The sequence below is a fragment of the Orycteropus afer genome, unplaced genomic scaffold (genome assembly GCF_000298275.1).
Source record: "Orycteropus afer afer isolate SDZICR_OR568_19922 unplaced genomic scaffold, OryAfe1.0 scaffold00067, whole genome shotgun sequence".
Classification (NCBI taxonomy): domain Eukaryota; kingdom Metazoa; phylum Chordata; class Mammalia; order Tubulidentata; family Orycteropodidae; genus Orycteropus; species Orycteropus afer.
Genome location: NW_006921654.1, coordinates 2,212,358 through 2,228,010, shown reverse-complemented (window position 1 = coordinate 2,228,010; position 15,653 = coordinate 2,212,358).

Below are 15,653 nucleotides of genomic sequence, written 5' to 3'. Positions count from 1 at the left end.
TTTTTTTTTTTTTTTTCCTCCTACAAAGGAATATTTCTAGAAATGCTGGACCCAACCAGAAGCTTTCAAAGTGGAAAAACAGGGATTCTGGAAATCTGTTTGGGAGTAAGATTCTGCTCGCAAGTTAAATTTATTTCGAAAGAGCTTAAACTGATGTCCCCCCGCCCCTGCCGTAATCTCTCACTCTTTCTCTCTTTGCCGCATGCCCACGTGGGCGCCACATCAGGAAAATGCCTCTTGACTCCTTTGCCCTTGTCCATTGAAGATGTGGCCTGTGCCTGCGGGCTGTCTGGAAACCTTTCAGGCCGCCTCCCGCAGCTCAGGCCGAATTACCATTCCTTACCCCCCCATCTCAAAGAGGTTGTTAACAAAAGCCTAAGGAGCAGGGGAGGCCAAGGGAGCCAGCTCTGGAGCAGGCAAGAGCCATGAGGACTGCAGCGGCAATATAAATGGGCATTTTTTTTTTTCCTCTAAAGAAGGATTTTAAAGGTTATCAAGTTGGTCCCTTTCAAACAGAAAACTGAAATACCAGAGACTACAGTTGTCTGAGGAAAGTTGACTGAAAGTTTAAAGTTGGTCAAGTGATTTGAGAAAGAAAGCTATTCTCAGCACATTGGAAGGGCACAGTGTTAACTCACCTAGAGAAATGGGGTTCCTGGTTCAAATTCCAGTCCCACCAAGGTCGAGTCAACCATTTACTTCCTCGGGGCTTCCGTGGGATGCCGTTCTACTCTGAGGGAGTCAGGGAGGCCTGAGCTTCACTTAGGCACTATCCTGGGTGGTGCAAATGGTTAACATGCTTCTGCTACAGAAAGGTTGGAGAGTGGACTCTACTCAGAGGTCCCATGGAAGAAAGGCCTGGCAGTCTCCTTCTGAAGATCAGTCATTGAAAACCTTAGGGTACACAGTTCAACTGTGACACACATGGGTTGCCATGAGTCAGAACTGATTTGACCACAATGGCTTCATCCATCCCTTGCTAATTGTGTGACCTTGGAAACCGTGTTAGCCATCCCTCGCTGTCCTCATCTCGGAGTGGAGATTATGAAGCCCCCTCTTCTGGGGGCCTTTTGTGAGGGGAGCTCTTAGTTCATTCAAGGCAGGTGGATGTCAACCCTAGGTCTTGAGGAGGAGGATGATAAAAAACAAAAACTAGTTGCCCTTGAGTTGACTTTGCCTCATAGTGACCCCATGTGTCTCAGAGTAGAACTATGCTTCATAGAGTTTTCCAAGGGCTGATTTTTTGGAAACAGACTGCCAGGCCATCTCCCTTGGTGCCTTCGGGTGGACTTGAACCTCCAACAATTTGGTTCACAGCCAAGCGCATTAACCATTTGCACCATCGAGGGCTCCCACAGCGATGATAGTGATAACTTAAATGGAACTTGCCAACATGCAGAGCACCCTGCCAATGCTTTCCTGCTGCAGGGCCGTGGCCAGTTTTGAAAGGAGGCTCCTCGCACAACCCAAGTCCGTTTACATACAGCCTCACATTTTGGCTTGGCTGCCTTTATCACAGCTGTGCAGGCCTATGCCATTTTGCAACTGAGCAAAACTGTGTCTCTCCTCGTTTCTTTGAGAGGGTGTTTATTTACCCAACATGTGTTGTTGTATTTTCTCGTTGTGTGTGCCCTTCCCCTGCATTTCAAGGTAGAAGAGCCATTATATCTAATGAGCGCTCCTTTCTGGCTCGTGTGCCACTTAGAATGTTCAAGAGCGTGCTCCAATTTTAACCTTTCAGTGCATCTTTGTAATGGCATGTCACCCTTAAAAAATGAGATGTCAGCCTCCTGCTGAAAGGAATAGACACTGATTTTCAACCTGAAAACCAGCATTCGTCCTTATAGGCACCTCATTTAGGCAAGGGTGTTATAAATGCCATGGGATGCAAAGGCAGGGCACATTCTGCTTGTGGAGTTCAGCTGTTTGGTTGGGATCCCTGGTGCAAATGAACCAAATACAGAGTGGGGTAACACAGTCTCCTGAACGTCAAGCACTTGCAAACTATGTCACATCACTATAAAACACACTGCCGGCGTCCCTATCTATCAGAGGCTTCGATAGCATATGAGTGAATCACTGTTGCCATCACAGGCACTTGAGGAATCGATGCACTGAAACCTCTGTCCTGGAGGTGCTCACAAACCTTGCTAGGTGCATCCTGCATGTGTATCCCTGCTGCCGTGGAAGCAGTCACTACACCTCTTGGCAACATCACTCGCCGGTCATGGAACCTTCTCTCTGAACAGACCAGACCCTTCACCCAGCTAATGAAACCTGTCTCATCTTTCATGACCCATTTCAGATGCTGTCTCATCTCTAAACGCTTCCCACATTCCCTTGGACAAGGTGCTTCCTCCCTCCTCAGAGAGGCTACAGTGCTTTCTTGATAACTCTGCGATGACGCTTGTCACACTGAGGGGTACTTGGCTGTTTGCATGTCTATCCCTTCTCTTGGACCGTGAGCTCAGGGATACCAATGGGCCCATTTTATTCCGCTCTTATCAACAGCCTGCCTAAGTATGCCAGGATCTATGCGATACTCATTAGAACCCTGTGAATCAATGAACGGAGAGAACAGTGATGAGTAAGAGGTGCCACAGCTGGTGCAGAGCGGGCAGAGCCATGCAGTGACTGTGTCTTAATGAGGAGTCTTCCCGTTTTGCAGGTGGGGCTGGAAAGACTCCTCAGAAAGACACCTGTGAGCCACAGCAGCATCTGTCCAGCAGAGCAGCATGTCTTCTTAGCACGCAGGGCAGTGTGCTTTCTACGGCACTACCTCTGAGGCATTGTCCTACAGGAAGGTGTAGCTTTATGTGGTAGCTATTAAGAGTGGCTACTAAAAGGCATGCATTGCTCATCTTTTAGTAAATATAGAAACATGATGGAGGTGGTTTCACTTTATGTGTCCAACTCCATTCATAGCCAATCAGAGTAAGTCTGGAGGATATGTGTGCATGGCTGGGACTGGAAAAGAAGGTGGTAGCCATGGAACCCATGGAGTAATTATACTAATGGGGTGGACACTGCTGACTGCTTTTTCAATCTCCATCCCCTTCCCTATGCTTCACAGGGCCCTAATTTTGATCCATGGCCCTGTGCTTTGGGATCACCTACAGGGATCTAAGTCATTCACAGGGGTTCCATCTCACTTGCTAGGGTTTCTCTAGCCATGGGCATGAGGTAATTCTGGACAATGGCATAGGCTGACCAGCCTCCTGTCACATTTTCCTGTCAAAAAGAGACCTAGACTGGGTCACCAGATTCAGAGAAAAAAAAAAGCGGGGGGTGGGGGTGGGAGAGATTATGGGATACCCAGTTAAAATTGAATTATGAATTTATAATAATACTCTTTGGGGAGCTCTGGTTGTAGAGCCTAAGGCATTTGGCTGCTAACCAGAAGGCTGACAGTTCAAGCTCACCAGCCACTCCTTGGAAGGAAGAGTGGGCAATCTACTTCCATAGTGATACTGCCTTGGGAACCCAAAGAGGGGTGGCTATGAGTTGCATGAACTTGAAGGCAGTGAGTTTTTTTTTGTTTTTTGTTTTGCTTTTTCGGTTTATGGACACTTTGAATGCCCTAGGCAATATGTGAGAGGTATGTTTGTACAAAATCAGCTCTCAGAGTGTTTGCCTGTGAAATGTGTGGTCTGGGATCATAGTCACACAGCATAGTTAATCTCCCCAGTGTTCAGGCACTTAGAATAATGGCAGGTTTGTGTTCATTAAACACACTCACTTCAGTATCCTTTCTAATTTACATAGCTACTTTGTCCTAAAGAAGTATAGGTGTTTTTGTTTGTTTTCATTAATAGCATTCTCCTCTTTATCTCCTCTCCAGTAAAGTTAGCCACCGATATTGGGTCTAATTGTGTCCCCCCAGGAAGACATGTTGAAGTTCCCAGTACCCATGAAAGTGACCTTATTTGGAAACAGCTCTTTGAAGATGTAAGCAAGTTGAGGTTATTAGGGTGACCATAATCCAGTATGACTGGTGTCCTCACGAAGACAGAGGGGAGGGCACCATGTGATAACAGAGGTAGAGATTAGAGTGATGCATCCACAAGCCAAGGAATTCTGGCAATGCAAGAAGCTAAGAGAAAGGTGCACCATAAAGTGTCTCCCACTCCTCGGAAGGAAGGTTGGGCAATCTACTCCCATAGAGATACTGCCTCAGAAACCCAAGGAGGGGTCGCTATGAGCCGGGGCCTACTCGATGGCACATAACAACAACAACCACAACAACATCAGCCTTCAGAAAAGTCCATAGTGTCACCTTGAGCTTGGACTTATAGTCTCCAGAAACATGAGAATAAATTTCTATTGCTAAAAGCCACAGTTTATGGTAATGTGTTATAGCAGCCCAAGAAAGTAAAACAGATGTGTTTACAGATGTCATGGAGTTTCTATTTTACCTGGAGTAGGGCTGTAAGAAACTTCTATTATCATCATCAGTTGAAGCTATAGGGAAACATAATTAGGACCATCCAAGATGGCAAGGTGGTTTGAAGGGTGGTGAGTGAGTTCTTATGTCAGTCACTTATGCATTGCCGTGCCCAGATATTCACTGCAGCTCAGATTCCTCATCTGCAAAGTTTTTATTATCCCATAGGGTTGTTGTGAGGATTATAAAGACATGAAACATACAGAGGGATGAGGACACTGGTGAGACAGAGAAATTGCTTACATAATGGTAACTTTCTGCTAAGGAGCCCTGTCTGTGCAACAGTTAAACGCTCAATTACTAACAGAAAGGTTGGTAGTTTGAACCGAGCCAGTGGCTCTGTGGGAGAAAGACCTGGTCACCTGCTTCTGTAACAATCACAGCCTAGAAATCCCTATGGGGCAGTTCTTCTCTGTCACATGGGGTCCTCATGCGTTGAAACCGACCTGACAGCACCTAACAACTGCCTTCTCACTCATTCGGTGGGCAATGGCTCTGGTGTGCTGTTCTAGAGTTCTCCCTGCCATTCTTGCCATGTTGACCTCGCTGGGTCTCCATCAGGCTCATGGCAATAATGCTGTGAAGGAAGATGAACAGACTCAGAGCCAGGAGGCCTGGATTTCTGCCCAGCCTCCCACTGCTTACTAGATAATGAAGATTGGGGAACCAAATTAAATCCAGGAAACACAGCTTCTGAAACGAAGTGAGTGATTATGATGATGATGGCAACAAACACTTGTATAGTTTTCATTAGTTCTCAAGCTTCTTGGGGGAGATCTATATTTGATAATGAGACATCAAATGCTGTTTACTTCATTCAATCAACAAGCCAACATGGTGCCAAACCCCGTGCTGGGCGCAGGGCATACAGTTGTAAATAAGACTTGGTGCTTGACCTCGAGGAATATCAGTCTAGTAGGACAGATGGCTGATAAGCTCACAATGGCAAAGCCATACATTATGAGCTAAGTCAGACATAATCGGAGGGAGCTGTGGGGAACAGATGAGAACTGTGTATACATGGCTAGACCGGGGATGTTCAAGCAAAGGATCCCATGCGCCTGGTTAACTAAATGTGAGCTGAACACTGTAAGAGAAAGGCAAGCAAATAAGATGAAGAAAAAAGAAGTAGAAGTAGCTATCCTCAGGGCTTGACTAGACCCTTCAAAGTCTTTTAGTTCACTCTACCAATCTGATCAGGCTGCCGATTTATTAGTAATATTTTAAGTCAAATTTAACTTCTCTGGGTCAGGATTTGGAACCTGTGCACTTGCTAAGTCCTTAAGTGCCTTTCTTGCTAGCAGATCAAATTCAAAATTGGTGGATTACAGTGGCTCCATAATAAAGTCCCTGGAAGTATTTGAGAAACATGATAAATGTTGAAAACATATTTGCATCCAACCTAGAGTGAACAAAATTAAGTGTTTAATAATTCAGCATACTTTGATTCAATCTCAATAGTTAATAAATACAAAATGGAGGAATGTCAACCATGAAAACCACATTAATTAGATTTAAAATCTAGAGATTATCACATAGCATTAAAAATAAAAACAAAAGCGGCTTTTCTTTTTTAATATAGACTTGTCTCTGTCCTTTGCCTACACTTCATGTGGGCAGTGAGAGTGTCAAATCAGATTTTCAAACCTAGAGAGAGAGTGTCAAAAGCTCCAAAAGTGCACCAAAAATCCCAAAGATGATTAGCAAAAGCTGAGCTACTATGCAGACGTCCTTGGGTGAGAACACTGATGAAGTCTGTTGTTGTTGTTGTTGTTAGGTACAATTGAGTAGGTGGCACCTCACAGTGACACCATGTACAACAGAATGAAACACTGCCCAGTCTTGCGCCGTCCTCACAATGGTTGCTGTTTTAAGCCATGTTCTCAGCCACTGTGTCAGTCCATCTCATTGTGGGTCTCTTTTTCACTGACCCTCTAACTTTACCAAACATGAAGTCCTTCTCCAAGGACTGGTTGCTTCTGACAATATGACCAAAGTATAAGAGATGTCTCACCATCTTTGCTTTTAAGGAGAATCTTGGCTGTACTTCTTCCAAGACAGACTTGTTTATTCTTCTGGCCATAGAATATTCAGTATATTCAATATTCTTGACCAACACCATAATTCAAAGGCATCAATTTTTCCTCTCTCTTCTTTATTCAGTGTCCAGCTTTTATGTACATACGAGGTGACTGAAAATACCATGGCTTGGGTCAGGCAAACCTTAGTCTTTAAAGTAGCATCTTTGCTAGTTAACTCTTTCTAGAGGTCTTTTGCAGCAGATTTGTCCAATGCAATGTGTTGTTTGAATTCCTGACTGCTGCTTCCTTGGGCAATGATTGTGGATCTAAGGAAAATGCAATCCTTGACAACTTCACTCTTTTCTCCATTTAACATGATGTTGCTTATTGGTCCAGTTGTGAAGATTTCTATTTTCTTAATGTTGTGGTACAATCTCTACTGAAGACTGTAGTCTTTGATCTTCAACAGTAAGTGCTTCAAGTCTTCTTCACTTTCAGTAAGGTTGTGTCGTCTGCACATTGTAGGTTATTAATTAGTTCTCCTCCAGTCCTGATGCCACTTTCTTCTTCATATAGTCCAGCTTCTCAGATTATTTGCTCAACATATAGATCGAATAAGTGTGGTGAAAAGTTACAACCCTGACACACACATTTCCTGATTTTGAACCATGCAGTATCCCCTTGTTCTGTTCAAACAACTGCCTCTTAGTCTATGTACAGGTTCCTCATGAGCACAATTAAGTATTCTGGAATTCCTAGTCTTCATAATTTTATCCATAATTTGTTATTATCTGCAACGTCAAATGCCTTTGTATAGTCAATAAAATACTGGTTATTCTCTGATTTTTCAATCACGATCCATCTGCCATTCACCCAAAAATATCCCTCATTCCACATCTTCATTTGAATCTGGCTTGAGTTTCTTCCAGTTCCTTATCTGTGTACTGATGCAACCATTTTAAAATTATTTTCAGCAAAAATTTACTTGCATGTGCTATTAAATAATATTGCTCATTAATTTCCCACATTCTATCAGATCATCTTTTTTGGAATAGGTACAGATATGGATCTCTTCCAGCTGGTTGGCCAGGTACTTACTTATCTTCCAAATTTCTTGGCATAGAGTGAGTGCTTTCAGTGTTGCATCTTTTTGTTGAAACATCTCAATTGGTATTCCATCAATTCCTGAAGCCTTGTTTTCCACCAATGCCTTCAGTGCAGCTTGTACTTCCTTCCTTCAATACCATTGGTTTTTGATCATTTGCTACCTCCTGAAATGGTTCAACATTGACCAATTCTTTTGGGGGCAATTTAAGGGAACATAGTGAAGGAAATAAGGGAAAATCAAGGCCAGCTCATACATTTAAAGAATTTGGTTATTGCTTTTCTTCAAAAGTGACTCGTCTCCCCTTCAAATTACTCATAATTTCCAGGATCTTTTAGGTTTGCTTTGATTTCTTATCAAGAACAAACCACTGGAAATCTTAGTGGCTTAAGAAAACAACCTTTCATTGTTCTCATAATTCTGTGCTTGGCTGGGTGGTTCTTCTCTTCTGGGCCCACTCAGCTGATCTCTTGTGAGACTGCGCATGCATTTGTTGGTAGCTGGGAAATTGGCTGATGACTGGCTGATCTACGATAGCCTCACTTAGATGTCTTACAGCTGTCAGTGTGTTGCTTGGGGTGCCTCAGTTTTCTTTTGCTTGGTCTCTAAAGCTCCAGCAGCCTAGCTTGGGCTTGTTAATTTGGCAAACCCTATGGAGACAGCAGATTTGGGTGAGACCAGCCACTCCTTGGAAGGAAGAATGGGCAATATACTTCTGTAGAGATACTGCCTCAGAAACCCAAGGAGGGGTCGCTATGAGTCGAATCAACTTGATGGCAGTGAGTTTGTTTTTTGTTTTTTTTTCCCAGGAGGTTTTAACCACTGGAGAAGTACATCATGATTGGTAAAGTAGAGGGTCAGTGGAAAAGAGGAACACCTTTAATGAGATAGATTAACACCATGGCTGCAACAATGGGCTCAAACATACCAACAATTGTGAGGATGGTGCAGGACCAAGCAGCATTTTGTTCTATTGTGACTATTATGGAGTCTGTTGTGAGTCAGAATGGACTTCCTGGCACCTAATAACAATAACAACAACAGAGGTACTGACATAAAACTAGGAGTTGGATATTTTAAGATCAGAATGTCTATTAGATCTCCAAGTGGAGTGTTATAGAATAGACATTTGGATATAGGAGTCCAGAGATCAGAGGAAAGGTCTAGACTAAGAATATATATATATATTTGGCAGTTGTCTGCAAAGGTATGATTAGTTTTCTGTGTCAACTTGGCTAGGCTACAGTATCCAGTTATTTAATAAATGACCACCTTGCAAACCCAAAGGGGGTCGCTACGAATTGGATTCGACTGGATGACAGTGAGTTTGTTTTGAAATCTTGGTGTTAAGGAGTCTTGGTGGTGCAGTGGTTAAAGCACTTGGATGCTAACTGAAAGGCTGGTGGTTCATACTCCTCAGCCATTAGAAGGAGAAAAATGAGGCAGTCTGCTTCTATAAAGATTTACAGCCTCGGGAATCGTTCATGTAGCTTTACTCTGTCGTATAGGGTTGCTATGACATAACAGCATGGGTTTAATCTAGGTTTTGCTGTGACAATGTTTTGTAGATGTGGTGAACATCTACAATCAGTTGCCTTTTTTTTCCCCTAAATTTTTTTTGTGATTTGGGTGAAAGTTTACAGAAAAAATTCATTTTCCATACAGAAATTCACATACACTTTGTCTTATGACATTGACCTCTATTTCCCACAATGCAACATCTCTCTTCTCACTTCCTCCTCATAGTTACCTCTTCCCTGTGTCCTTCCCTCCCATGCACTCCTGCCTCCTGAGCTGTCTCCCTGTGCATACACAGCCCTTCTATCCTCCCATGATTTCTCTCTCCAAGGAGTTTATCTACCTAATGTAAATGTTCAGCTCATATGCTTGTCTTTTGTTTGGCTGGAAGCCACAGGAGTGGGTTTAGTTCCAGACCTGAAGGGCAACTCGGGCCCATGGTCTCAGGGGTTTCACCAGGCTCTATAAGACCAGCAAACTTGGTCCTTTTATTATTATTATTATTATGTACAATCAGTTGTCTTTAGGTGAAGGAGATTACCCTTGAAAATGGAGTGGGCTCATCCAGTCATCTGATGGCTTTCAGAACAAAAACTGAGCTTTCCTCTAGGAGAAATTCTCCCTCAAGATTACAATACCAACTTCTACTGAATTTCTATCCTGCTCTACAAATTCCACACTCAAGACTGCAACACTACTCCTGCCTACAAATTTGCCCTATACATTTTGAACTTGCCAGGTCCCACAGTTCCTTAAAATAAATATATATATATATTCTGTTTCTTCCATTGGTTTATTGGTTCTATTTCTTCTCCAGAGAGCCCTAGATTATTATTTGAAGCCATGAGATTAGATGAGCTCACTGAGGGTGTATGAACAGAAAGGGTGCCTGAGGAGTCCTATGTCTCATAACTATTTAGTAATGAGATGAGAATGAGAAGGCTTAGTGAAAGGAGAAGGCTTAGCATCTAGGAGGGAAACCAAGAGTGAATGGGGAACAGGAAGGACTGAAAGGAGGGAGTGACTGTGTCAAATGCTACAGTAGATTAAGTATGAAGATTGGGGAGTGACCATTGTATTTAGCAACATGGAGGCCATGGATAACATTAATAAGAACTATTCTTGGTGGAAAGGAGCTTTAGTAGTATAGTGTTTAAGGCATTTGGCTGCTAATGAGAAGGTCAGTGATTCAAATCCACCAGCCACCCCACGGAAAAAAAGATGAGGCAGTCTTCTTCCGTAAAGATTTACAGCCTTGGAAGCCAGTGGAGTCACTATGAGTCAGAATTGACTTGATGGCAGTGAGGTTTTTGTTTCTGTTTTACTAAATTCTTGGTGGATAATGGGAATGAAAGCCTACTGGAACAGTTTCAGGAGAGAATGGGAGGGAAGGAGTTGAAACAAAGATATATAGTCTTTTTTTTTCCCCCCAGTATTTTGAAAAATTTCCAACATGCAGAAAAGTTGAAAGCACACCCATGTACCCATCACCTAGATTCTATAATTAACCTTTCAGCAGAATTGCTTTATCACACATCTATTCAGCTGTCTGCTCCTATATTCATTCAGCAATCTATCTTTCTTTCTATGCAAAGGGAACTGGGAAATTGGGTAAGGACTAGACGGAGGACACTAAGGCACCAAAGAAGAGGCTTGAGACATGGCAGAATATTTACCAATTTATAAGCTGAGGAAATGAATAGGTAGCAAGGACAACTGGTGATACTAGGGGAGTTAATATTTTGAATGATGTCATTGGGTAGGTGAAGGGGATGAGCTTTGTTATACCTGTGGACAGAATGGCTTTTGGTAGGTTTATCTTTAATAATCAAAGAGAGGACAAAAAATATATAGACAATCAAATCGGGAAAATGTCCTTTACAAGGTCTTCCACACTTTGGACAGGATAATGGACTAAGTGGCCTGAAACCAGCCACTCTGGCTCTCTCCCTGAACCTGCCCTCCGTTTCCAGTTCTCCTGTGGATATGCCATGAATCTTTGGGAGGGTCATATCACCAACTTCTCAGGTCTTCTGGGACCTCAGTTTCAAAATGAGTGTAATTATGAATATCATATTGCATTACAGGGAGCTCTGGAAATGATACACTGGGGATATAGGTTTTGTTGTTATTTTTATCATCCACACATACCCTGAGAACAGCTCTGCAGGCTGTTGCAACTCCACCCGCCACACTGCACCGCACCTTCTCCCCATCTGGAGACTTTTAGATTCTGGGAGAACAACCAGGGACTTCATAGACTGTCTGTTCCACTATTAGGGCTCCTTACTTATTAGCTGTTGGGAGATCTGGTGGTGTAATGCCTAAGTCATGTGATTGCTAACCAGAAGGCTGGTGGTTCAAACCCACCAGCCACTCCTCAGAAGGAAGGTTGGGCAATCTACTTCCATAGTGATACCATCAAGAAACCCAAGGAGGGGTCCCTATGAGTCGGACCCAACTTGATGATAGTGATTTTTTTTATTATTATTATTATTAGCTGCTGGCTTTTGTCCTTCTTTCTTACCATCTGTACAATGTTGTTGTTGTTGTTGTTAGGTGTCATGGAGTCAGTTTTGACTCATAGCACCCCAGATGGCTGAGCAGAACTTCCCCATAGGGTTTTCTAGACTGTCATCTTTTAAAGAGGAGATCTCCAGGTCTTTCTCCCATGGAGCCACTGGGTGGGTTCCAATCAACATCATTTCAGTTAGCATCCAACCACTTAACTGTTGGGCCATCAGAGATCGTCAACTACTGGCCTATGAATCAATATTCTTCTTGGGGGCAGGAGATTAAGAGGTGTCCCAGGGGACCTGGCCCATTTCCACCTTGGAGTGGTGGCCACTCCCTGCACCTAAAGACAATGGTCCCAATAAACAACAGTATCTTTCATTCCTTCTGAGTTCTCTCCTCTTTGGCTTTGGTAAGTAGTGCAGAGTCTGCAGCCTGTATTCATCTGTTGACCGTGGTTGGCTCTTGTTTATTTTTGCAAATGTGGCATTTTTTTCCAGAGTCTCTTTGTTCTTTCTGCAGCTCCAGCCTTCCCACACCTCCTTTCAATGCTTGGAGCTATTTATGTCTGCAGAGAAGATAGGGGGGTCACAGAAGAGAGCCTCACTGGAAAAACACACTAGATATATTTAGTGCTACTTAATTAGAATTAACTCTCTTGAATTCTTTTCCCTTCATGTATGATGAGGTCTAAAACGAAAACCCAAACACTCTGTTTGCCTTTATTGTGATAGAAAAGTCACAGGACTGGAAGGCAGAGTAAATCAGGTTGAAATCCAAGTTCTCTCACCTTGGGCAAGATACCTCACTACTCAGCCTCAGTTTCCTTATCTGTAATCTCAAGATACTCATCGTTTCCTCATAAGGCTTGGGAAGACTGAGAGAGGTGGGGTATGTGAAATACCCCAGCAGAGCGCCTAGAAAATATTGAGTCATTGGATACAACATAATGCAAGAGTAAGCACACCACTAGCAATAACGAAAATAATAAAACAACCATGTTGTTGTTGTTGTTAGGTGCCATTGAGTCAGTTCCAACTCACAATGACCCTGTGCACGACAGAACAAATTGTTGCTGCACCATCCTCACAATTGTTGTTCTGCTTGAACCCATTGTTGCAGCCACCGTGTCAGTCCATCTCATTGAGGGTCTTCCACTCTTTCATTGACCCTCTACTTTACCAAGCATTATGTCCTTCTCCAGGGACTGGTCCCTCCTGATACCATGACCAAAAGACTGGAGGCAAAATATCACCATCTTTGCTTTTCGGGAGCATTCTGGCTGTACTTCTTCTAAGAAAGATTTATTTGTTTTTCTGGCAGTCCGTAGTATACTCAAGATTCTTCACCAACACCATATTTCAAAGGCATTAATATTTCCTTCTTTTTCATTGTCCAGTTTTCACATGTATATTAAGCATGTGAAAGATTAAGATTGACCTATGGCTTGGGTCAGGCCCACATTGGTCTTCAAGGTGACATCTTTGTTTGTAACACTTTAAAGAGGTCTCTTATAGCAGGTTTACCCAATGTCTTTTGATTTTTTCATTGCTGCTTCCATGGGTGTTGATTGTGGATCCAATAAAATGAAATCTTTGACAACTTCAATCTCTTCTCCATTTATCATGATGTTGCTTATTGGTCCAGCTGTGAGAATTTTTATTTTATGTTGAGGTGTAATCCATACTTCATACTGTAGTCTTTGATCTTCATCAATAAGTGTTTCAAGTCATCTTCACTTTCAGCAAGCAAGGTTGTGTCATCTGCGTATCACAGGTTGTTAATGAGTCTTCCTGTAATCCTGATGCTGTGTTCTTCTTCATATGGTCCAGCTTCTCAGATTATTTGCTCAACATACAGATTGAGTAAGTATTGAGTAAGTATCAACCATAGCTGATATTATCTGAGCTCTTTGTTATGGACCATAATTAGTATTATGCTGCCATCATGGGCTGCATTAACAATGACAGATAAAGAGGTTGGGTAGATACTTCTTTCTTCCTTGAAAACCAGCTCTTACTAATTATTAATATGTACAATTAACATCCAAAGTCTTCCATCTCTATTTCAGTAAAATCTAAATTTTATTCTATTTCACTTTTAAATGATTGAATAAGAGGTAGTAGGAATGCCAGATGAAGTATAGAACACACAGTTAATTTTGAATTTCAGCAAAACAAGGAGTACTTTTTTTTTAAGTATATCTCATGTAATATTTGAGTCATTCTTATAGTCAAACAATATCTGCAATTCAAATTTAATTGGGTGCTGAATTTGGCAACTCTAAACCCTGATCACGAACTATGTCATTTTCATTCATTCCTTATCATTCAACCTACCAGAGAGTCGGGAATAAAGTAGGTGGTCAATAAAACTGTATTGAGAGAATGGAGAGCTGGCAGTGATACAGCAGTGACACAAGTTATCATGAAGAAAGACCAACTTTGGAGATTGAGAAAAAAAATATATGCAAAAGGTCTTAGTCAAGTTTTCATCGCTCTGTGCCTCATTTTCTACATATTAATGAGGTAACTGAATCTACCTCCAAGGAAATATATATATACACATGTCTCTGGCTCTTGTCTACAGACTGTGTATCTGTGTGGGTGTGGGTGGGTGTTTTCATGAGTGGAAGTAACTGGTAAACATTAGATTTGTTAAGTTAATATCATTTCCTTTCTCTTCCTTTAGAAAAGTATGGATGTTCAATCTTTGATTTTTACTTTTTCCTGTTTTATCAGGGGAGGGATAATGCCTTGACCAGAAAGGATTCATAAAGCTAGAACTACAGCATATAGTTGTTGTTTTTTTTTTTTTTTAAGAATAAATTTTCCAGAATGCATGCCCTTTGTAGCTGAGGGACTTGGTCACAGATTCAGGCAAATCTTGCCACCTCAGCTGGTAGTGTGCTAATGATGTGATGACATCTCTCCACCTCTCCCTTGGAGTTCCCTGGGTTCCAGACAGTTTGGGAGGCAGGTGGTGATGAGATCTTGCAGTTGACTGTTGTCTTTCATGGGATACATGATGTGTGAGTCTGGAGTCAATTAAAACCCTGAAACTGAATGTCAAGATCCTGGGAATTTGTACCAATATTAGACTCCCTGTTCCTTGGGAGAATGATTATGACACTCTGAAGGATAGCTCAGGAGTTAATAATAACATCTTCTAACACATTGTTTTGTTGTTTGGAGCTCATTGCTTTTTCAAGGAGTTCAAAGTCATTTACCAGCTACATGCCTTTAATATGAGAGAAGGTATTAAATGCAAACCCCAGGGCAGTATAACTGGTTGTGAATGTAAATACCCAAAGGTCATAGAATACCAAAAGGAAAACTTTCCCAGCAGTGATGGTGCACTCTGGGTTCATATGTGTCACATGTCGTTGGGAAGTGCTAGCTAAAGTATTAAGTGTATGCAGTGTGGACATTAAAGTTGCTATGGGAACATTGTTTTCTATATTTTGCTTTACTTTGTTAGGGTGTGCTGAAGTCTAGAGCCCCACTGTTTCAGTTCCTTATAAGGTATCACACTTTCCTTTAGGGAAAGGAAAACATAACAACTGCAGATCTATCATTCACTTGTCTCAGAGGTTTGTATCTGTAAAACCAGAGGTGCCTTGATTCAAGGATGATTGTGGAGGAGGTGGTCTTTGAAAGTCCACAACAGAAGAATGTGGTCAGAAAAACATCCAGATATTTTGTTTCCTTGCCTTCCCTTGTTCCACCTTCTAGTGTTCAGTTTAGTAGCTTTTAATAAGCCCAACCCAAATAACAAGAGATTCCAGATATTAAAAAAAAACTAGATTGTTGAAACAAGAAACAGCACATGAGTGGAACAGCAGACTATACCCAAGCAATAATTCAAACACATAATAAAAAGCTACTTCATAGGATTGAAGAATCCAATAAGCTTTTTGATTGTCAAGAAGAATAAGTAAGTGAATGAATAAATCCACAACAAAGCCCAATGTGATGAAATTCTAAGTCATTAAAGAAAATTTTAAAAGTTGCTGGCAGTTAGGTTCAATGGAGTGGGTGGACCTCTACGT